The sequence below is a fragment of the Schistocerca nitens genome, chromosome 8 (genome assembly GCF_023898315.1).
Source record: "Schistocerca nitens isolate TAMUIC-IGC-003100 chromosome 8, iqSchNite1.1, whole genome shotgun sequence".
NCBI classification, from domain to species: Eukaryota; Metazoa; Arthropoda; class Insecta; order Orthoptera; family Acrididae; genus Schistocerca; species Schistocerca nitens.
In genome coordinates, this window is record NC_064621.1 from 638,558,155 (window position 1) to 638,581,969 (window position 23,815).

General features: G+C 45.6%; 1 protein-coding gene across 5 annotated transcripts in view; it reads left to right on the forward strand.

The window, feature by feature from the left end:
- The window catches only part of LOC126198482 (transducin-like enhancer protein 4), a 510,722-nt gene that overhangs the window by 281,219 nt on the left and 205,688 nt on the right, over positions 1-23,815 (forward strand). The window lies entirely within an intron of this gene.

A 23,815-nucleotide genomic window follows, 5' to 3' on the forward strand; every position in this document is an offset into this window, starting at 1 on the left:
ATATGTGGCGCTAGGTGGGAATGTGGGTCGGCTGTGAGGGGCACCGAGAGAGTCCGCGCAATTGCGATTAATACTGTGTCCGGGTGGCGCAGTTGTTGACGCACCTGCCTGCTAAGCGGCAGATCCCGGGTTCGAATCTCGGTCCGGTATACATTTTCACTCGTCGCGTAAAGTCCCGATGCAGCTGACATCGGCAATCCCTTCCCTACCCCTACCCCCCCCCCCTTTTTCCCTCCAACTTCAGTTTACATAAAGAAATTTTCCTCGATTTTCCAGCCGCGTCAAGTACCGAACATCAACGAGATTTCGTACGCCTGCTCGTTGGCCATTTTGACAGTCCTAACTGCCTCAAAGAAAGCAGGTGTTGACAGATGTGAAAATTACCGAACTATCCGTTTGATAAGCCACGGCTGCAAAATACTAACACGAATTCTTTACAGAAGAATGGAAAAACTGGTAGAAGCCGACCTCGGCGAAGATCAGTTTGGGTTCCGTAGAAATGTTGGAACACGTGAGGCAATACTGCCCCCACGATTTATCTTCGAAGATAGGTTGTTGTTGTTGTTGTTGTTGTTGTTGTTGTGGTCTTCAGTCCTGAGACTCAGGCAAACCTACATTTCTAGCATTTGTAGACTTAGAGAAAGCTTTTGACAATATTGACTGGAATACTCTCTTTCAAATTCTGAAGGTGACAGGGGTCAAATACAGGAGGCGAAAAGCTATTTACAATTTGTACAGAAACCAGATGGGAGTTATAAGAGTCAAGGGACATGAAAGGCAAGCAGTGGTTGGGAAAGGAGTGAGACTGTGTTGTAACCTATCCCCGATGTTATTGAATCTGTATATTGAGCAAGCAGTGAAGCAAACAAAAGAAAAATTCGGAGTAGGAATTAAAATCAATGGAGAAGAAATAAAAACTTTGAGGTTCGCCCAAGACATTGTAATTCTGCAAGAGGCAGTAAAGGACCTAGAAGAGCAGTTGAATGGAATGGACATTGTTTTGAAAGGAGGATATAAGATGAGCATCAACAAAAGCAAAACGAGGGTAATGGAATGCAGTCGAATTAAATCAGGTGATATTGAGGGAATTAGATTAGGAAATGAGACCTTTAAAGTAGCAAATAAGTTTTGCTATTTGGGGAGCAAAATAACTGATGATGGTCGGAGTAGAGAGGACATAAAATGTAGACTGGCAATGGCAAGGAAAGCGTTCCTGAAGAGAAATTTGTTAACATCGAGTATAGATTTAAGTGTCAGGAAGTTGTTTCAGAAAGTATTTGTATGGAGTGTAGCCATGTATGGAAGTGAAACGTGGACGATAAAAAGTTTAGACAAGAAGAGAATGAAAGCTTTCGAAATGTGGTGCTACAGAAGAATGCTGAAGATTACATCGGTAGATCACGTAACTAATGAGGAGGTATTGAATAGAATTGGGGAGAAGAGAAATTTGTGGCACAACTTGACTAGAAGAAGGGATCGGTTGGTAGGACATGTTATGAGGCATCAAGGGATCACAAATTTAGCATTGGAGGGCAGTGTGGAGGGTAAAAATCGTAGAGGGAGACCAAGAGATGAATACACAAAGCAGATTCAGAAGGATGTAGGTTGCAGTATGTACTGGGAGATGAAGAAACTTGCACAGGATAGAGTAGCATGGAGAGCTGCATCAAACCAGTCTCTGGACTGAAGACCACGACATCGACTGTCGTGTGACTGCTGCTCCCGCCCTCATACAGCCGTGCTAAACATGGAAGCTGCACTGACACCACCACTGGACAAAGACCGAGGAGTACTCCTTAAAGCTTGAGGATATTTAAGCACTTATCTGTTGTTAATTCCGTAGAGGGTTAATGGGGTATGGAGGCATATTGGTGCAGTGGGTGCATGAAAACCGGACGGTCGTGGAATTGAATCCTGATTGGCCAAACAATTTTCAGTCGGCTTTCACCTCACAGTGAGGTGAAGATTAGCCAGGGAAGACACCTGCTTCCGATTACACGTCACACCATAGATCCGTTTCCCAAGGAGAATCAACCACGATAGGTCGTCAGAAGTGTCGTCCTTTTTAAAGATATGTCTCAGGGCGTTAATCGACACGAAGTGGTGTCCGGTAGAATTAATGGATCAGGTGTAGAAGATTATCGGGTGAGCGTCACAGCGACTCTCTTCAAACTCAGTTGGCAGGCAGTACAACGCAAGCGCAGTGGATCACGGGAAAATTCATTGTTCTTACCGCGAAATCTAATGCAATATTACTTTCTTCCAAACGCCTGTCGACAACTTACCGTGACGAAAAAATCGAGAAAATTTGAGTTGGGTTAGTGGACAGGTGTCATACAAAAAGTGCACGAATTCTTTCTAACACTGTTGGCTTATATCGCCTTTGGGACTGATCGATTAAAGTGAGGGATGGCAAGCTTCACCGACGCTTTGAATATACGTTCAATTTTAAGTCTCCATAATGGATGGGCCAGTCAGTTCAAAGGTGGTAGGAAGCAAAAGCCTCCAATAAATCATACCAAATAAAGCACTGTGCTGTTGAAACCAACACCTGGGTTCGTGGGAACTTACGCTATAGTTCCATAGTCAGACATCTCCTAGAAAAGCATGCTATCACAAAATTCCGATAAAAAAATTTACTCTACTTTTCCGAAATCGTATTATAAATAGTCGTAGCGTTCCAACCTGCTGTCCTATCCTCTGTCAGCAAATCTACTGCAGCTATAGAAAAGTTAGCTAAATCAATACTAAGTCAGCCAGATTTATCTCGGGACACAAAATCCACAAACGTTAAACACGTACTTACAGGCCCAACGAAAAGTGTGAAAGATACGAAAAACTGTGGTCTTGACATTTTTTGTATTTCTTTTCCAACATGAGCTTTCTCTGACTGGAAACTACTTCGCTGATCAAAACTGCACGCTGGACCGAGACTCGAACTCGGGACCCTCGCCATTCGCAAGCAAGTGCTCCACTGACTGAGCTACCCGAGCGACGAATCACGACCCGTTGTCACAGCTGTATTTCCGGCGATACCTCGTCTCGTACCTTCCAAACTTCATAAGAACTCTCTTGCGGAACTAGGAAAGCAGTTTCATGTCCGCGCATACTCCTGTGCAGAATGATAATTTCATTCTGTCCGCGACTTCGACGGTGAGACTGCTGTAAGTAGAGATTCAAGCATTCGCCTGTATGTTCAGCCGATTCCGAGCTTACCCTCGACGTACACCTGCTCGATAACATGGAGGCGTTTCGGTCTACGTAAGATGCAGTAACTTGCTTATTCACGAATGCCGCCGCAACTTGATGATACTTCCGGCAGGGAGAGGTACTGGCGGAAGTGAAGATGTTTGGTCGGGCCGTGGGTAGTGTCAGGAGAGGTCAGCTGGTAATGTTGTGGCCCGCTGAAAGGCAAGGGTCCAGGTTTGTCCAGTCCGGTACACAGTGTGAATAACTGTTTTTGTCGCGAATGATTCAGATGATACATGTATCCAGGGTGTTCGGAAATTACCATTGTTAAGTTCCAGGACTTGTGGAGGGGAGTGCATAGATAATATTTTGAACTGGTGTACTCAACCACACAGACACGTGAATGTCGCTGGAAGCAGGGGTGAGGGGGTAGGATGGACGTCAAATGACATCGGCCGATCCGACAGTGACTACGCTGTTGCATACCTACCCAGCAGTCACGTTTTCAGACGGCTGTATCACGGAAATTGTACTGCGAACATTGGTTCCTATTCAAAATATTACGTACTCACTTCCCTCTACAAGTCTTGGAAGTTTATGACGGAAATTTCCAAATATCCTGTAAATGGATCTTCGTTCCAAACGAGGGTAAACGTGAGGCAAACCGCTCAGAGCGTCTTGCAGTTTCGGAGCTAGCGACAACACGTGACGCGCGGGTGCGCTGTTTGCACGGCTACGGCCTAGCTGGGGGATACACGGCGTGTCGCCTCTAGCAGGGTAGCGCGAGGATAGGAAATCGGCCGCTGTTTGTGTTTGTCGGCCAGGAAAATAGAAGCTAGCTGGCGGGCTAGCGAGGCGAGGTGCGGTGCCGTGCGGGCACGGGGGCGGCTGCGCAGCTCGTGTTTACGTGTTTGCGCTGGAGCCACGCCGCACTGTTAAGTATACGGGCTGCTAATTGCCGGCAAAGTGCTAACCCACCCCCACCCCCAGCCAAGTTTGGCCCGCGGAAGCCGAGCCGTGTCAACGGCCGCTGCCTGCGCCGCGTTCCGCCGTGCGGTTTGCTGCCGCCTGCGCCTCCTTTACAGCTACACACACACACACACACACACACACACACACACACACACACACACACACGGTGCTATTATTTCACCGCGGATACCGGGTGATAAGCACGGCGTTCGCCGGCTGTATTTCTAACTAGCTCGTGTATGCTGCCACACGATATTTCGTATTTGGCATGTGGGAATATATAAATCAAGCATTTTTGCCACAGTTACTCGTTTATTGTACCTCTACGCGTTTCGATGACTGTCATCTTCATGTGAACGATTTCGTAGTTGCACTCTTGGTGTAGTCTCGCAGCAGCAGGTCGGCAGGAAAAACAGGTTGTTTTGTCTGTCGTGGTAAAGCAGAACAAATAGCCGCTGGATCCTTCGTTGTACATTTATATTATAGTTGGTGTGTAATAATTTATTGCGTAAATGCATACAGTTGAAAGTACACGATACTTAAACAAAAACTCACTGTAAACATTGGCTCTGAAACGTAAAATGTTGTGAGCACTTTATCACCTTGGATACTGTGAAAGGAATTTCCTCCACTGCAAGCTTTCTGCTTTCTATATTTTGGGAGGAGGAGGCGGTGGTGGTGGTGGTGGTGGCGACCAAAACAGGAAAACCAGCAAACATACCTTAAGACGTATAAGCACTTGATCAGTAGAAGTGGTGTGTTTTACAGTATTGAACGTGAAAAAGTCCTCATAGTTCTTAAGGTACGCACTTTAGAGCCATTGCTTACTGGACATTTTTCCTTGTTTTGGTCGACACTACCTCTTCCCAAAATACCGAAAACGAAAAGCTGGCACTAGAAAATATTTTTTTCACGGTGTCGAAGATGAAGACGTGTTCATAGCTGTTAAGGTGTTCGAGTTAGAACCTTCGTTTACTGAGACTTTTTTACTTCCTGATTATTTACTTGTATCGTGTACTTCCAACTATACACGTTTGTCATGCATTATGGTATACGCTGTATAAAGTATTCTTTATGTATTATATTAAAAAGTGTTTTCGGTTACTTCACCTCAGAAGATGAAACATAATGTATGTTTCATTTGGCTTGTTTCCAGAGAAGACGTCTTGTTCTGCACTAATGCCAAGAGTGTACCGCCGTAACTATTCACCTGAAAATAACGTGAACCACTGAAACGCTTGGCGGGATAGTAAGAGAGTGACTGACACAGAAGTCTGTTAATTGTTTTTAAATATCAGTCGCAGTCCAGATGACGTCTCCTTTACGGACGAAATAATTGTCGGGACGTCATAGGTTACGTAGAATCTGTACGTAACGAGCCTTTGCGTACATAGTTGCAATAATATCCATAGAGCTGCTTCAAAAGAATCAGCCTAAGAATCTGCAATGTTTTTTAGTTAATTTGCTGTACGCCGGAAACGAGGAACAAGCGTTGTAGTTCGAGAACAGTAATTCTGTGATAAGAAATGGGTTCACGCACATATGCGTCGTCCTATTACGAATGCTGTAGTACCGTGGGCTAATGGAAAGTTATAGTTGCCAGAGAATTGATAATTGCGCCGTAGAGATTAAGCGGCAAAGTTCATCGAATACAGACGACAGATAAATTTCAGTGACGAGAGACATAGCGCCAGTAAGGACATCGGTAGACTTCGATGCTGCAATGGGGGCGCTTTCCTTCCATTGCAGTTGCGGATTGGCACTCGCTCTCGAGCATAGAGCAAGTCATAACTAATCGTATATAGTATACCTCCAGACGGTGGTGTTTCATCTGTTGGCAGTACTGAGCGATCCATATCACCGTTACTAGATCCCCTGTGTTTGCAATTCAGACGCTATGTCAGGCGTGCCCAGTAATTAATATAAGCCTGCCTGCCTGCTTCACTTGTCGAGTGGGTTTTGCAATGATGCTGCGCGTCACATAGTCCCGCTCAGTTTCTAATGTAAAATCTTCGCTGAACAGGTTGCAATTGGAAGATATGACTATTATTGTAGCATCATATCTTTCGTACAGCAGTAACAAGGAAAACAGAAACATTGACGTACAAGAAGGTTATTGGGCCATTTAGCGAAGCACAGTGTCAGAGAGAAGCGGTAGAAGCTACTGGTGCGTTTTGCAGACTCCACAGATACCGGCAGTTATTTCGCATAACCTGCTACCAAGCACAAAAGCATCTTTTTCGCGAAAAATGATTACCCTCCTCTCGTCATTCTGGAAGCCGCCCATCCATTTACAGAAACGTGTCTCGCAGACTGAGAATATTCTGGCCCACGACGTTCTAGTATCTCGCGAAGAAAACGCACACTCCCACGCTCTACCTGTTGGTCACGGAATGCCACAAGAAGCGAGCGTGTGACTCCGTAAAGGAAACCCGCCTCGTATTTCGAGTGGCAACGAATGCTCTGCTGTGGAGTGAGCATCAGAACTGCACAGTCCGCGAAATAAAATCTTTCTAGTAAAGGAACGTCCCATTGAAACTGAAGTTCATCTTAAGTTTATACCTTTGTTCGTGATGTCCGTCCGACAGTTGAAGAGAGTGGGAGGCAAAATAAGGCGCGGATATTTTTTCCCCACGGTCAATGCTGTCAGTCAGCGTTGGATGTTAAGTAAATTTGCTGACATTACACGATGATAATGGGCCATAATTCTAGTACGCTGTCCAACTGCTGCCGTGCCGACTTTTAGGGGTAAAGCAGTGGTTCGCATATTTTCTCATCCTGACTAGATCGCTGTCAGAGTGCTAAAGACAACCGGATAAAAGAATTAGTCGCGAGCAGGCGGCAACACGATGCTGCGCTTCCAGGAAACGCGACCGAGCCGGTCGTGGCACGCGGGAGTCTGTAGTTTTGACGGCTACTTGTCTGATGGCTCTTCGTAGAAACCGAGGTGCTACTGTACCTTGCTGTGCGCGATGCACTGGCAGAATACCGCCACGACAGCTTCAGGCGCCAGTCAGCGAGTAGTGAGCATGACGAGGTAAAGCCGCGCTGATAGGTCCCGAGAATTGTCATTTAAGACGTGGCAGCGCCGTGTAGAGTACGTGCTGCGCCGTCACAGACGCTCAGTCAACTGCAATCGTGGCTGCAGCGGAAAGCTGTTCGGACTCTGGCACACAAGACGAAGCGAAACGTTTTCATTCGTACTCACCCTTATAAATAAGACACTCGAGGGAGACGAATTAAAAACTGTGTGAAACAGTATTGGTTGTGATCAGTTTTAGCGAGTGAGAAACATCATCAAATCCAAAGAGTAGCGAATCATATACAGTGCTTCTGAAAAACCGAAAGAGTGGCGTTTCTACCGACCTGAATAAGAAGTTGTTCAGGCAAACATCAGGACAAGTTACTGCTGTCTTATTAATACTTTTTTCGTTATACATTTGCATTTTGTGTGAGTGTCCCAGCACGACTACGCCCGACGAATGTCTCACTAATTTGTTTACACGAACCCGCCTTTATGGTACCGTGTAATTTATTTCCAGAAGTTCAGTTGAACACCTGCTTAAGACATAAAACGTGTTCCAAGTATTTCTTACTCAGAGATGTGCCATTTTCTGCTGTGTGCTGTTTACTAGCGAAGGACGCGACATATTAAGACCTGATATCATCGAAAGGCAGGCCTAAGTGGGACTAATCTCAAGAACATCGGTTCTCCTTAACGGCAGATAACAACGTTTCTCACAGTCGCTTCGTACTTGGAATATTTCGCAAAACTTTTTCAAGATAATACCTACACCTGTACACGAACTTGGAACAAAATAACAGCTTCTGTCTCTGCACAGTTTTCAGTCTCTACGTTTCCGACTATTTCGTCATCCGTAAGCTGATATCTCATTTGCAGTGCCAGTGGTTATGTATTGTCGCCGATAGGGAGTGAGATCACAGCAGTAAGGTATTTTGGTAGCGGCAGCTATCGGTATCTGGGTTTCACGTGGTCTCGAGTGATGGTTCATGGAAACAAGGTTACTTTCTGACGGTATTTGTATCGTCCATAAATCGTCAGCGGAGGAGGACTCCTCGACAGCGTAATCTGACAGCTTTGCTGTTAATGTGTTCCCTGCGTCACGTCAAACACATACGCGTCATGACTTCGCACACTTCCTTATGAAACGATACATGATTTCACGGTAAGGTATAAGCATTATTTGCGCCATTTAGTGCACTTTTTTTCTTTGTTCTTTCCATCTTTAAGATTGCACAAGTCGCTACTAGGTGTACAGTCCCTTTAGTCTTCGTATGTGTCACCGGAAGTCTACCACAAATTCTACTGGAAGCTGAAAAGATTCGATATTAGATTGTCAGTCATTCTTTAATGCTTTCAAGCGCTAGTTTAGTAAAATCTGTGAGGAAAGGAGTCTCTATGAGACGCCAAGTTTCAACACCCTCTATGTTCACCTTCGTGAATATGTAACTACTGTCGCCTGATGCTTCATTATTCTGTCTCGACTGGAGGGGGAGGAGGAAGACAAAGACAAGCAGAAACGGGACGAAGATGCTGAAGAGGAGGAGTGAAAGAGGACACCGAGAGAGGGCCGATGGAAATTGTAAATGCCCACGTTCATTCGTACAAAAAGAAAAAAAGGACTACCAGTCGCCAATAGTTCGACGATACTTACATGAGAAGCTAATGGAGCGCTTATCGGTGTCTGGCAGATTTGTCTTCAGACGGCTGTTCACTTCCGTTTGTTTAAATTATGCTGCGCACAAGATGTCGGCTGTTTCTGGTTGTAGCAAACGTTTCTTGAAGTGTTGATGCCGATCAGCGAAAATCGGTATCAATGAAAGGACTGTTTTAATTAAATCGGACCTGGTCATTAACTGAAACAACATAAAAAACCTTCCGAGGTGACAATGTGTCTGTTTTGTGCTGGTTGCATCGCAATTACTGAGTTATTTTTGTGGCCCTTTCGACTTGGTATTCCTCGGAGTAATACAGACACAGTGGAGAGTGCCACAGTCAGTATTTCGGCCACGTGGAATGTTGTATGTACGTATGGCCACTCAGAGAGACGAGCCAGTGCGGAAGAATTTACCATTGGGTGTTGGGCTGTTGTTACAAGAATAGTTGACATGGCTTTTTTGAACAGCTGGATCATATACCACATGGTGTATGGAGCAAGATCTTTCGACTTTTTGGCGTTCTGACGTTGGGTTACTGTCCAGTATATCAAAATGGCTACCAGTAGCAGAGTGGGAAGTCCCTTACCGACAGCAGGAAAAGCATTCCATGAAGTGAGATGTGATTGAAAGCACCACTTCATGTCAACACGTCATTCTCAAACAAGTTGTCAGTTTTTTGGTTGCAAAAGCAGACTACTGACATTTTGTAAGGAATGTAACATTACCCTTTGTCGCAAGTGCTTTGAACCTTACCCCACGAAATAATACGGAACAATGTAAAAGCATAAATAGGCGCTCAGAACTGAAAATCATTGGTGTTTGCAGTGCTAGGTGTATGTAAAGTAAATTTTAAAAGAAATAAAGCTTTTTCTTCTAAAACTGAAAGACATTTAATACAGAAATATAAAAATTTAGTTTAGTATATGTAATTTACCTTTACAAATAATAAAGCTGTAATAATTTACTTACGAAAACGAATATTCAACAAAATACAAAAATGTAAATGTTTCTATGAACATCAGATACTGTATCATCCCAGAGATCTATAAATAGATCAGGCACTTCTGTTCGTGTGCCGGCCGCGGTGGTCTAGCGGTTCTAGGCGGTCAGTCCGGAACCGCGCGACTGCTACGGTCGCAGGTTCGAATCCTGCCTCGGGCATGGATGTGTGTGATGTCCTTAGGTTAGTTAGGTTTAAGTAGTTCTACGTTCTAGGGGACTGATGACCACAGATGTTAAGTCCCATAGTGCTCAGAGCCATTTGAACCATTTTTTTCTGTTCGTGTGAGTACTTCAAAAAATAAAGGATTTATTTATATTATTTGACATCACTGTATTACATAAACATAGAAATCATTTCCTCAAAAAAGTAGTTCCGTGGTAATAAGATAAAGCGCCAACTCACGACGGTCCTGACCCTTGCACAGTCCTGGCTACTCTTCAGTCCCTGATGACCTTCTCGGCGACGTGACCAACAACTGCAGATGCATATGATACTCTAAACTTAGAAAATACACAAGAAATAAAGAATTTATTACGCTGAAATTCTTTCATCACTATTCGTGTTAACCAGATCATCCTTCAATGGGACACCTGTTTCCTTCTACTCTTTAGCTGATTTTTTTTTTTTATTTTCCTCCCTTCGTGCGTGGCCTGTACCATACTATTAAGCATGTGGAAAATAATTAATGATTTGGGAGTGTGGCCAATTGTTGCTCAGATGTCGATTATTCGTTTACTGTGTTTCGAAACCTTTATGTTGTCGTCGTAGCACTACGCTGGTACAGTTCGTTGATTAGTATGACGACAGATTGCATCCCAAATTTACCTTCCCCATAATGAAAAAATGTACCAGTGAAAAGTTCACCAAAACATTTTTAAAGATAAACGTATTGGCACTTCAAAATAAAACCGTTGAAAATATAAACGAAAAATAGTGGAAGGTCAACAAAAATATGAGAATCGATGGTGACTTGGAAAGATTTTCCTCTGTTGCTAAGCGAGTGGTGACACTGTCAGAGAGTTACAAACATCTGGAGAGCAGTGTGGGAGGTGCGTTTGGTGGGAGGGGTTTTTGATGGGTTAGACAAGGCTTTTGCGCCGGTCCAGCGCTTTGAGGTAAATGTTGGAAAGATTTCTGTACGAACAGGGGAGGAAGAGAGAGAGAGAGAGAGAGAGAGAGAGAGAGAGAGAGAGATTGATTTCAGTTTTCTCGTAACGTATAGAAGGAAAGCCCTGACGTTTTATTTTAATGGCGCATTCTGCTGTCGTTGGTGTCGGGGCTCCTCTGATGGTTAGCGAGTGGCCGTCTCTCGTGAGGGGCGCTGCGCGGTGTTTCTTGTTAGTCTCTTCTGCATACTACTTCGTTCATAGACGGTATACTTCTTCTCAAATGACTGCTTTTGTTCTGCTCGACTTCGCAGCACTTCACGTGAGAACCTATTCACTTCACGTGAGAACCTATTCTTCGGTATCCCTACTACATTTTCGCCCATTTCTTCTGCATCTTAAATTTACACCACTTTACAAACCATGAAAATCTCTTCTGTAATAGATTTTTTGGTCTACAACGTCGGAAAAAAATTATCTTACGTTCTCTTGTGGAACAGCCGGTTTAAATATGTCTTGAAATTTGAGGTGTATTTATTAGGCCTTTGTCCATCCAGTCTTCTCAATATTACATGCAGTTTATTGTTTCTGATTAAATTCTCTGTGTCAGATTGGTCTGTAAACTGCGAAATATGACTACTCAAATATACAGAGGATTGTAGGGGAACAGTCAATATTCAAAGCAATGGCAGAAATGATCATTCGAAGCAAAAAAAAATGTGAGTAAACATGGGCTGTAAAATGCGGACCTTGTGCACTTTCTACGGTTCGGTACTGTGAACTCTTCTAGTGAAAAAAAGTGCTAGTAGCTCTTACGGTGTGAGTTTTAGAGTCTATGTTTGCTAGACATTTTTTGCTTTGAATGATCGTTTCTGCCATACCCTTGAATACTCGACAGCACCTCCTGGGACTTCCTCTCCAACAATTTCATTTTCTGTTGGTGTTTCACATCCTGAGAGTCTTCCCAATTACACAAGTTGACTTACTGTCAACACACTCTCTGTTGGCTTTCTGTCTCGCGGTCTTCGGCCGACGATTATTTGCCGATTTTTCTGACGTTTCGCCAACACAGGCGGCGGCGTCGAAGCTTCACACCTCCGTTACTTGTGGCGGACGTCAGAAAAATCACCATACGAACATTAGCAGCAGAACCCAAGACAGAAACCAACAGGCAATTTGTCAAGTGGCCACGAAGGGCTTGGCAATTTTGACTTAGTGTTTGTTTCAGAAATTTTCATATTACACTTTGTCATAATATTTTGTCGATTGTACGTAACTTGCTGCAAGGCTTCTTCACTTTCAGAGAACGTTATCAGTTCGTCTGCGAATAACTGTTTGCAGCATTGTATACGTCACTTTTTATACGAGAGGGGACGGTTGTTTTTTGACTTCTAAATTACTCACATAAGTTATTAGAACAAGCTCAGGTCCCTTAGGCCGGCATTATACTATCATATTTCTGTGTCAAAGCTGATATGTCAAATATTTATGTCAAAGAAACCTGACAGTGTAATAGGGAACTTTGCCAAATCTCGCATTTAGTCAAAGAAATATGATGGACTCCAGAGTCTCACCGTAGATTTGACCATAAATATCTTTCGTCTTCTGTTCACTGCAGTGTGAAATGTAACCGCTTGCAGCGCTGACGTCGCTACAGCTATTTGACGTCTCTGTAGTGTGTTTGTAAACACGGCTTCAAAGTTGGGACCTGTGATGGTTGGGACTCTCATTTAATAACCTTGCTTCGACTGGGCGGCGGGGGGTCTGAGCAAGGGGCACAATGCATTTTATTAATCGACTGCTAATCCCAGGTTGGAATATGCTCCAGGCGACTTCACATCCACAACGACAGCTAGAGACATACACGTCTACGTCGGGAAACATCCAGGCAGCTTTTTAGCGAGCTGGAATAGAGGAGGTGGTCACCCTCTAAAGTAGAAAAAAATCTTAGCTATCGATTTTATTTTATCTATTTTTGAACTCTCGATGCCACGTGTTAAAAAGCGCTTCATCTATTTCTTACTTATTAATTTTGTAATTCTTGGAAAACTCTTCATTAAATTGTTCAAAAAAAAAAGAAATAGTGTACTAAACATTTATTTACCTTCAGATATTTCCCCTTCAGTGCAGCCGGCCGTTGTGGCCGAGCGGTCCGAGGCGCTTCAGTCCAGAACCGCGCTGCTGCTACGGTCGCAGGTTCGAATCCTGCCTCGGTCATGGATATGTGTGATGTCCTTAGGTTAGTTAGGTTGAAGAAGTTCTAGGGGAGTGCTTTATAAAACGCTTCACACGTTTCCGGAATTATTTTGGTTAATGTACCGTGCCGCATTCTAGTGCCACTAGAGTGGTGTCACAGTGAACGTGTCTTCTGCACATTTAGCATTTCTCAAGTGAGTATTCTGTTTACTGAGCAAATACTGAGATGCACTCTCATCCATTCGTAAGTAGTTTATGTAAGACTTGACATCTTCCACTTGCAGCTCTCGTAGCAAATTTTGCTGAATGCTTTTATTCTCTCGAAATAATACCCGTGCCTTCAATTATATTTCCATTTTGTTCGCCGCATTCCTTCCAAATGTACACACAATGCAATTGTGGTACAAGCTACTGCGGCGTATAACAAGTAGTTCTTGTCCGCCATATTGAAATTTGACGAAAAATATGACGACAGTGTAATACACCCTTTTGGCGCCACGTCAAAAATCTTTGTCAAAGAAATTTGACGAATATTTGGCCACATTTCTTTGTCAAAGAAATTGATAGTATAACAGCGGCCGTAGGAGCTATCTTCCTGACACTTGAAGACGAGCAGGGTTTGAAGAACGGAAGAGAGTTTTGAGTATTGTTAGAGGCAGATTCCTCTCACTTCGTGCATTCCCTTGGCCCTGTGCGCCGTTGTGCTGGTCAGAGGGCTTTCACTGCTGCGCCTACCTCGGCACCGACCCCCGGCAGAGGCGGCGGGTCACACCGCGGCGTTGCGCTGCGCAGGTTGCGGCCGCTGCGTGTGTAATGCCTGTCAGCCAGACCACTTGATTGCTAATCGACGCTTCCAGTGGCACTGAATTACGGCATTAATTGAATGTTAATTAAAGTGATGTAGAGGCATATTTCAGCCCCGGTCGCGGTGGCAACTTCACGACGGCCGTGTCGACCCGTTTGTTGCTAAACCTCGACCACTGCCGACTGTATAATCAGGGGCTGTGCGCGCCGCAACCACATCCCAGTCTTACGTCTGATTTTTCCAAAGTCCGCGCCTTCAGTATCTTCAGTAGCTCTCTCCGCACTAGCAACATCGTCGTTTTGTGCACGAAAGGGCTCTTCTAGTGTTTCTCATTGTCAGATGTGCCGAAAAGTGAACTAATTTCTGTATTCAGCTCGAGTAATGATGATCGTGGATGCCAGTTGCCAAAAGTTTCGCTGTGTCACATTGTAGGGGAATGTGCTACGAATGTCTGTCCGCCCATATGCAATGTGGTTTTGCTGAAGTTTCCTAAATCGTTTAAGGTGAATGCTGGAGTGATTCCTTTCAGGTGCACTCGGTGCATTTGCTCCCCCGTCATTATCGATTCCTAAACCGTGCTCATTCTCTACCATCCCCGCCGTCGGCAGGCAGTTTGACACCAGTTTTTCCCCTGCTGGCCAAAAGTCTCTTACCTTGCGTCACTTTTTCTCGTATTCTTCATTCCATTCGTACACCGTCAATATTTAGTGAGAGAGTGGAGAACTGCTCAGACAAATATAATGGACACTTTCGGATTCGCCGCTTGTGGTATGAATATACTTCGCCTCTTGTGGAGAGCAAAATCTGATGGCATTTGATGTTAATTAAAGGAGCCACCAGGAAAATTATTAAGTGTTATAAATTGTGGTTCAGAGCGAAACTCGAACTCTGAACCCGTTTGTACCTCGTACAGTTAGAGCTACACCCGCATAGGAGAGCATACTAAGTTCGGGTGCCTATCTTGTACACAGCATAATGTCAAGTCGTTCAGTACCTGCTGCAAAGTTAAGGACTCTTAAGAGTTCTAGCTTGTTCGTCTTTAGTTTCATTTCTATACGGCTCACAAAATTCTGAATTTTGTGAAGAGAGGTAAAGCTCGGGGTGGTAAGCTCTGCAGCGTAATACTACGATCTACTGTTCCGGAGTTCGAACCACAGTCACGTTTAGAGTATGTAACCCTTACGTCACCTTCGATATTTTTGCACATCCCAGAAAGGAAAATATGAACCGTGGATCTTGAAACTGTGGCTTCCGTAATAACTAAGTCGTTTCATAGTTGGACGAAATATAGGGATACCAGCTCCAGTGGGAATCGTGCTTCGTGAGGCACTGTAGCGGTCAAACTGGTATTAGGGTCGATGAGAGCTTAATTTCTGTATGCTGTGTGTTTCGATGAAAATATTGGATCTCTTTTGTTCTCTCTGTATTTTTACAGTCATGGTCTCAAAAAATTTTCTTAATTGTTTAGCAAGAGGAAACCATACTGTTAAATTCGTTACAAATAAATGAAATGAGTGTGAAGCCACTAATGTGATGAGTAGTTGCGTGGGTGTAGTTAAATGTGACGCCACATGAACATCACCAAAATATTATTTGGTTTCTAATATCCTAATATTTCATTATCAGTTTTGTATATTTTAGCTGAAAACACGATCCAATATCACTTAGTGTTCAGAGTGGACACTTAGTATTATCAATCCCTGACTAAGAACATCAGGCATAGCAGGCATGGCAAATTATGCATTTTCGATGGTGAGTATATTATTTCAGAACACGCACTGTTCAGCAATCCCTTTGCATTGGATCTCAGTAAACAATAACTAATGGTGCGTGTCTCAGAAAGAGTCTCACCTTTATAGCCTAACTAGTCTTTCCCCAGCAGCATCGCCCCACATGTGTAATCCATGGAACACACCACCTCCTCCTCCTCCTCCTCCCCACCCCTCTCTATGTACCCACATCTTCCTCCCTGTGCCTGTCCTCATTTTCTCACCTCTGTCTCCTCTTCCCCACTCCCTCTGTCTCTTCATCTCCTCCTCTGTCCACTCCCTCTTTGACCATATCTTCCTCTCCTATCCCTCTGACTGTAGTCCCCTCCCCCTCTGTCTTTCCGTCTACATCTTCCTCCTTTCTTCTCCACCAGCCCACTACTCTGCTATACCTTCCACCTGCCTCATTTATCTACCTCATCTCTTCCCTCTCTGTTCATTTCCTGCTCCCCTCACTGTGTTCACTCCCTTCTCTATCCATATCCACTTGTCTGCAGCTATGCTCATTGCCACATGTAGCTCTTGCAATACAGCAGGCTGTCAACATGTCTGTCATGAAGGGCAGGCTGCAAATCAGTAGCTTGAAAGTAATTTATTTGCCCCTGATGTACAGGCCGCCACGCAAAGCAGGCCGATAAAGCAGGCAATTACCGCTCCAACACAACGTGCCTGTCATGTAGGACTACCTATAGGTCAGGGCCCAGAGAACAGTTTCTTCCCCTCGAATGTAGGCTGCCCTGCAAAGTAGCTTGGTCTGGCAGGTCCATACTGTTCCTACACAATATGCCGTTTGTGCAGGGCAGCCTATACACCAAGTGGTGAAAAATCACGTTTTTGCTCTTATCTTCGCTCCTGTTGGAGTTACAAACCCCACAGTTGTGATACCCACGAGGTCTTCTGTTTGTGTGTCAAATTTGGTTGAAATCGATCCAGGGATTTGAGAGGAGATCCGGGACACATGCACATTCATTCTGCTTCTTAGAAACAACAAAGAAAAAAATTCCTGGGACACGGTGCTAAAAACTAGTTTGTAGTCGTTTTAAAATGCGTGCAGGAGACCCAACAAATGGGAAAAAGCGAAGGAAAAAGTTTTATTTGAGAAAAAGGAGCGTTGTAAGATAGGGAGAAAAGAGACGGCTCTCTTTTATAATATGATGCGATCGGGGGCGGCGAGACCGCAGGTGCGGCTGTGGCGGCGGCGGCGGCGGCGGCGGTGCCGCGTTTTGTGCGGTAGCGACTGTCCGGCTGGCGCGGCGCGGCGCGGCGGCGAGCAGCCAGCTAATGGATTAGTGAGTGTGATGTCAGTGGTACGCCAGAGAGGTGCGGTTGCCCCTCCCCCTCCCCCTCCTCGCCCCGCGCCAGCCGTGCCGAGCCACCGCAGCGCAGCGCCGCACCGCTCAGCGCGAACATCGCTCTCGCTCTGTTTACACACCTAATTAGCACAAACTCCGCCAGGCGGCAGCAGCGGCACCGACACCAGCGCCGCCAGTGGCGCTACTGCTAGCAGCGGAGGCAGCAGTGGTAACTGCAGCTAGCAGCTGCCGGAAGCCTTGTCCAAGGAAACTTTTTTTTTTTCTCACGCTGTCGCGTGTAGTCTCGGCCGCACCGCTGTAGCAGGCGCTGTCGGAAAACGCCGAACATGGAAAAATAGTAGCACGTTCCCAGAACAGCTTCCTGCCAGCGTATTGGCGTTGCTGGCTCAATTCCCTGTGTGTGTGTGTGTGTGTGTGTGTGTGTGTGTGTGTGTGTGTCACCCGCTCCCCCTCCCCCCACCCCATGCTGCAGCCGCCGTGTTGTCCGCCTGTTCTGTTGTTCCCGGGCGATAATAAAAATTTACACGGACTTGGTTAAACACGCGCAGTGTTTGCGTAATTGCTGCATGTTCCAGCCGAAATAATTACGAAGCCCTGCCGAGCGGGAACCCGTTCTCGGCGTGGAATAACACTGAGCAAAAAATTTGCACAGGGGCGTAGGAGGGAGGAGTCAGCTGAAAAACTGTGCATCTGATACTACAGGCCGGACCGTGAAATACTACGTGGCAACGTTAGCGCCAAACACATTTTTCGTTGTACGTGGATGTTCGCCGGTAAGCTTCGTGTGTATTTTGCATTGCGTTCATTAGTTGGTTTATGAGGCCATTATGCCACCGCAATTATTAGCTGTCCATGCGAACGTAATTGCTCCGAAGGATTGTTGAGGGCATAATGTTATAAAAATTCCAACATTTAATCTCCCACTAACATAAACTGTAATGAAGAAAGTATAGTGAATTAGATGCCCATTTCTTTCATGTTTAACAATGAAGTCTCGTTTTCTTTTTTATGCAAAAATGATTTTTCACCTCCGACGAGACATAAAATACTGAATACACTAACAACTTAGCATTCCTAGCAATCCAACGAAGCTCTTGAAGGATTTGATGTTGTCTTGGCTCCAACAAATTCGTGCGTGGTTCATTTGCAAATGCATGGTGTCAGGGAAGTCTCTAACAGTACTTTAAAATAAAAGTGAATCCTTCAAACTAGACGAAGTCGTTTTCGTTTACCCGTCTCTTCGTGGTTGGGTGCTGACTTCCAAAGCTAATCTGTGCTTGACTGTTGATTTGTGACTACACTTCAGCGGGCTGTAAGGTAATGAAAAAATCTTGACCGGTATGAATTCATTACTAGCTGGAAACTCTGTTTGTAAAACATTGCCCGTACTAAGTAGCCCTCTCGAGAGTGGGGTGATGTCCTTATTACACTCGTGAAAAAACAGCGTAGTTGTTGAAGGTAGTTAATTCGACACGAGGGTCGTTTCCAGTAGCAGGTATACGATGGATTTGGCCGCTGGCACGCCGCGGTAGTTAACGAGTTGTGTACGCTGCGCCACTACCGTATATTTAAAGTGAAAAGATTGATTTACGGTGTGCCGTTCTTTCTGCGCACAGTCTGTGTTGAGATGGACAGAGCACCCACTGGCACGAGATAGTCACCCCCACCCCCACCCCTACCCGTCCCATTTATAAATCGCATTGTGGCTATTCCGATGTTCCACGCAGCCAGCGTAGCAGAGACATTTTTCCTCCCCCCCACAGACGGTCGTTTGCTTGTTGATCACACATCACAACTCGTCGCCTGAAATCTCGCAAATCCTATTTGAATGTATTTCCGGAATTTTTATACGACATATTTTTTTGTGTTTTCGCCACGTATAATCGTATTACAGTATCCGTTATTTCGGTTGGGCTGGCGGGCGAGTCAGGCTGAACTGGTGGTGCATGGGGAAAAATGGGGGAGGGGAGATCGGAGATGAGGATGAGAAGAAAAAAAAAACTGTTGGGGCGCGTGTAGTGGCAGCACTGGCGCCGGGACTTCCCCGTCCTCATCCATATTCAGACGCCCCTCCGCTGGCTCCGGGAAGTCGCTCGCAATAATTTCAGAGCTTCGCGGCGGTAGCCATTTCCTCGCACTCCTTCAAATCTCCCTGCTTACGCATTCCTATCGGCTTCCACCGTAAGGCGTGTTATTTTATATTCGGGCCACAGACGTTTATAGGGCTCTGCGGGATGGTTATGGTGATGCTTGGAGGGGGGGGGGGAGAGAAAACTGCTATTTGATCCTTTTCGCTGCTTAAGGCGTGATTGGCCGGTAGCTGTGTTGGCAAGTAACTTGCCTTTAGACTGGGCGGGGCAGCGAACACATGTTGGGTGTACGCGGTGGCTTTTACAGGATACCAGAGAACATTTCAGCTCCCTCCGCAACGAAAAGAAATGGGGCTGTAGGGGTCCAGTCACAGGAAACGAACTCCGTGCGGCCAAAGGCGTCATGAACCGTATGTCTGCTTTTCAAGTTTTTCCAATTTCTTGCTGTCGTGAGTGCGTTTTCCATTCGGAGGTGACGTTCATCCTCGGATGTTGTCACACCATTTAATTCTGGGTCGTCGTGCTCCTGCCAAGGACTGCTCTTCAAGTAGTCTATTCTGCGACTTTCTTGTTTTCTCCAGAACCTCGGCGACGTTAACGTTGTTCTACAACTCCTGTGATTTAGTTCTTATTTCCCATTCTTTCATTTTCATAAACTACATGCCCAAAAACTTTTTAAAAATATTTTTCTTCCCAATATTAAAAGCTTTTCTTCATCTTTCTTCCTGTATGTTAAAGTTTCACGTCTGCCTAATATTACAGGTTAGACATTTGACCAATAAAGGTGAATTCTGAAGTTGGTGACAGCTGATCTTTCTCCCAAGACATTGATAAAACTGTAAAGAGTTCCATTATCTGCTGCTAGACAAGCATTTACTTTTGTATCCTTTGTGGTGTGTTTATGAAAAGACTCAGAGTGCTTCGAGCGGCCAAGTGAATCCAGCTTCAGTCAAAAGAAGCATCACCTCGGATTTTCTTACTTGTGACCAAATATTCTATCTTCTCTTCATTAACATATGGTACTGTTTCCTCAACCATTTCATAATAGTTTTACATCACACAGACAAGATATTTAATTGCTTATGCAATCGGTCGACTGAGACGTAATGTCCGTGTATGGTGGTCCTCTGAAAGAGGAAGATGTTACAATGACTGAGATGGTCATCAGTTGTTAGCCTATACGAGTTACCGCGTATTATGAAAGGTTTAAATGCCAGCTACAAGATGGAATTTAGTTGGACGTAGTTCGGTATTCGCTGTTGTTTTTGTTTGATGTGCGGTGCCTAATAATGCCTGAAATATTTAGAAACACATTCTCGCGCGCGCACCGTTGTTATAAAAATCGTCCGAGCTGAACGTGGTTCATGTTCAGGACGACAGATGTATCATTGGACAAACTGTCCGTAAGTGAGGCATCTTTTTTGAAAGCGGTGGACGTTGATGGAAGCTGTTTTCAATGCGCTGCAGCCACAGACGTACTACCCGACCACGAGATTACTGCACTTGGATTCTCATGGGCGTTCGCGAAGACGCTACAGTAAACCGAGGAAAGCGCATCGCATTGTAAATGTTTTCAAGACAGTTATGCATATACTATGAAGAGGTTCAGCATATTCTCGTAAAATATCAGGATAAAAGCTGCACTGACTGCCAGGTGCAGTAGTACTGTGGTTTACTAATACCTGCTGTAACAAAGAGAACGAACTAGTCTGCAGCGAAATACTGCAAAGCAATTGTTACTCATACTAAAATATTGGAGAAGTTGATCAAGGATGTTTGTTGAGAATTTGTTGTTTGGTTCCCCACTGTGCTGTACTCTAAAGTTAACGAGCGTGTATTTTATTTGAAATCTAGACGTGCTCGTTCAGTAGTCTTGCTGAGTGCCCCTCACTCACAAAAAAACTGAATTTTTTGACTTACGTATACCATTTGATGCCCAACTCCCCTATTACGACATGGCTGCAGATGCGGGGTAAACATGGAAGAAGCTGAGGTTTGTTGTTGCGGTTTTCAGTCTGAAGCCGGGTTTAATGCGGCTCACCACGCTACTCTAGCCTGTGGCGGCCTTTCCATCTCTCAGTAACTACTACAGCACACATGTGTTGTCTCAACCTATCCCTTCTTTTAGTCAATTTACGCCACAGATTTCTTTTCTCCTCAATTCTATTAACCGCTGCCTATCTTACGTTCAGCATTCTGTTGCAGCACCACATGTCAAAAGTTTCTATTCTCGTCTTGTTCGAACTATTTATCGTCCACGTTTCACTTTCATACAAGGTCGCCCTCCAGCACAGCTAACACACCGATTTTGTTATGCGGTCTTAAAAACACTTCTTCGGGCGCGCCTTTTTTTTACTACAGCCAGTTTTCATTTGGTACCTTTCTGTACTTCTTGCATAGTTAGTTATTTTGCTGCGCAAGCTACCATAACCCGTCTACCAATTCCAGTGCGTTATTTTCCCGTTTTCCGACATCATTGCCTAATTTAATTCGACTACACTGCATTACTTCTATTCCACTATTGTTCATCTTCAACGAACTATTCATTCTGTTCAACTGGTCTTCGCATTTCTTTGGTCTATGTAACAGAATACCACTACAAACCCCAAACGTTTTATTTCGTCTCCGCAAACTTAAATTCTTTCCAAATTTCTCCTTAGTTTCCTGTAATGCTAGCTCTGTATCCAGGTACAATAGCACAGAAGACGTAGAGTGTAAGCTCAACTGCTTTCTTAAGTATTGTACCCCTTTCGTGTCCTGTCAGAAAGGTAGTCTGGTTTCTGTAAAAGTTACAGATAACCTTTCGGTCCATTCGTTTCATCCCTGAGCGCTTCAGAATATCGGTATACTGATTAGCCACAATATTATGACTACCTACCTAATAGCCGGTATGTCCATTTTGGAAAAGATAACAGGGTCGTGGCATCTATACAACGAGGTGTTTGTAGGTCGCTGGAGGGAGTTGCGAACCACTCTATCACACTCCAGGGGTTGTGACGTGGGCATTATCTTGTTGAAAAATGCAATCACGAAACACGGTCGGAAACCGGTGTAAGATACTCCTCGGCCCTCGTGGTGCCTTGCACGAGCTCCACCAGAGCCCTCGATGCCCACACGAATGTTCCCCAGACCATAATGGAGCTGCTGCCAGCATGTGTCCGTCCCTCAGGTCGAGGGGCTGTTCCCTCGGAAAATGACAGAATAGCGCCCTCCCATCGGGACCGTGAAGTAGATACAGGGGTTCACGAGACCGTGCAACGCTCTGCCGTTGCGCCAACGTCCAATGCCGAGGCTGTCCTGACATGTAAGTCGTAGTTCCCGATGTCGTGGTGTTAGCATTGGCACACGCACGTATCGTCGCTGCGCAAACCGTCGTTAGCAGTATTCGGTGCACTGTGTGTTCAGACACACTTGTAGTGTGCCCAGCACTAAAGTCCGATGTGAGTTCGTCGCCCGCCGTGTTTTACCAGTCTGCCCGGCCTTCGACGTCTCACATCTGTGATGAGGGGTGGCCACCCACACCGCGATGTTTGGACGTGATTTCACTTTGGTTTCGCCACATGTTCAGGACAATCACCACAGCACTCCTCGAACACCCGACAAGTCGTGCAGTTTCCGAAATGTCGTGCCGAGCCTCTGGGGCATCACAGTCAGCCGTCGGCCAAACTCAGACAGATCGCGCGCGCCTTCCCCGTTCTACACACAAACAGCGCACCCAATTACACGACGTACACCGTGCGTGTGACTAGGTGTCATTCCTCACTAGGTGACGCTGCTGTAGCCTGGACAGGTTTATATCGATAGATTGGTGGTCATAATGTTCTGACAGATCGTTGTAAACGCCAATAGCTCACACGCCATCCCCTCCGAAGCGGCAGAAAGTGAGGAAGGAACGGCAGTTAGAGAGCCGCTTCCCCACTGGGGGACCTACTCGAAGCAGTACGAGGAGAGAGTGACAGTTGATCTAGCGGCGCACGGCCGTGGAGCGGCCCCATCTGGCTGCAGAGCGTAACGAGGGCTCGCCCGGTTCTCCCCAGCCGCGGAGTGAAGCAATAGGTCGCCCTCATCTGGCTTGGCGACCCCGCCAGGGGGGAATCTCTGCCGCCGGCGCTGTCTGCCCCTCCCCACGCACACACACCCCAGCCGGCTGTTAGATCGGCCGCTGATCCACATGCTTTGCGGCTCGGCGACCGCGGCTGCCCTCCCCTGCGCCACGGCCGCCTTTCTTATAAATAAAACTAATATCCGCGGCGATCCATATTCGTGGCGGTCTGCCGCAGCCGCTGTTGGTTTGTCTGCGGAGCCGGGGCGTGCGCCCACAAAAGACAGAGCGGGGCTAGTTACGTCTCTCCACGTGCCTGGCCCACTCGTCTGGACGCGAGTGGCAGCCCTCTCGCACTCGAGTCTTCCACAAAGGTCACTAGACCTGTCGGGATACCAGTACGATAGATGCCGTGGAGAAGAAATAAAAAGTTTGAGGTTCGCCGATGACATTGTAATTCTGTCAGAGACAGCAAAGGACCTGGAAGAGCAGCCGAACGGAATGGACAACAAAAGCAAAACGAGAATAATGGAATTTACTCGAATTAAATCGGGTGATGCTGAGGGAATTAGATTAGGAAATGAGACGCTTAAAGCAAGCAAATGAGTTTTGCTATTTGGGGAGCGAAATAACTTACGATGGTCGAAGTA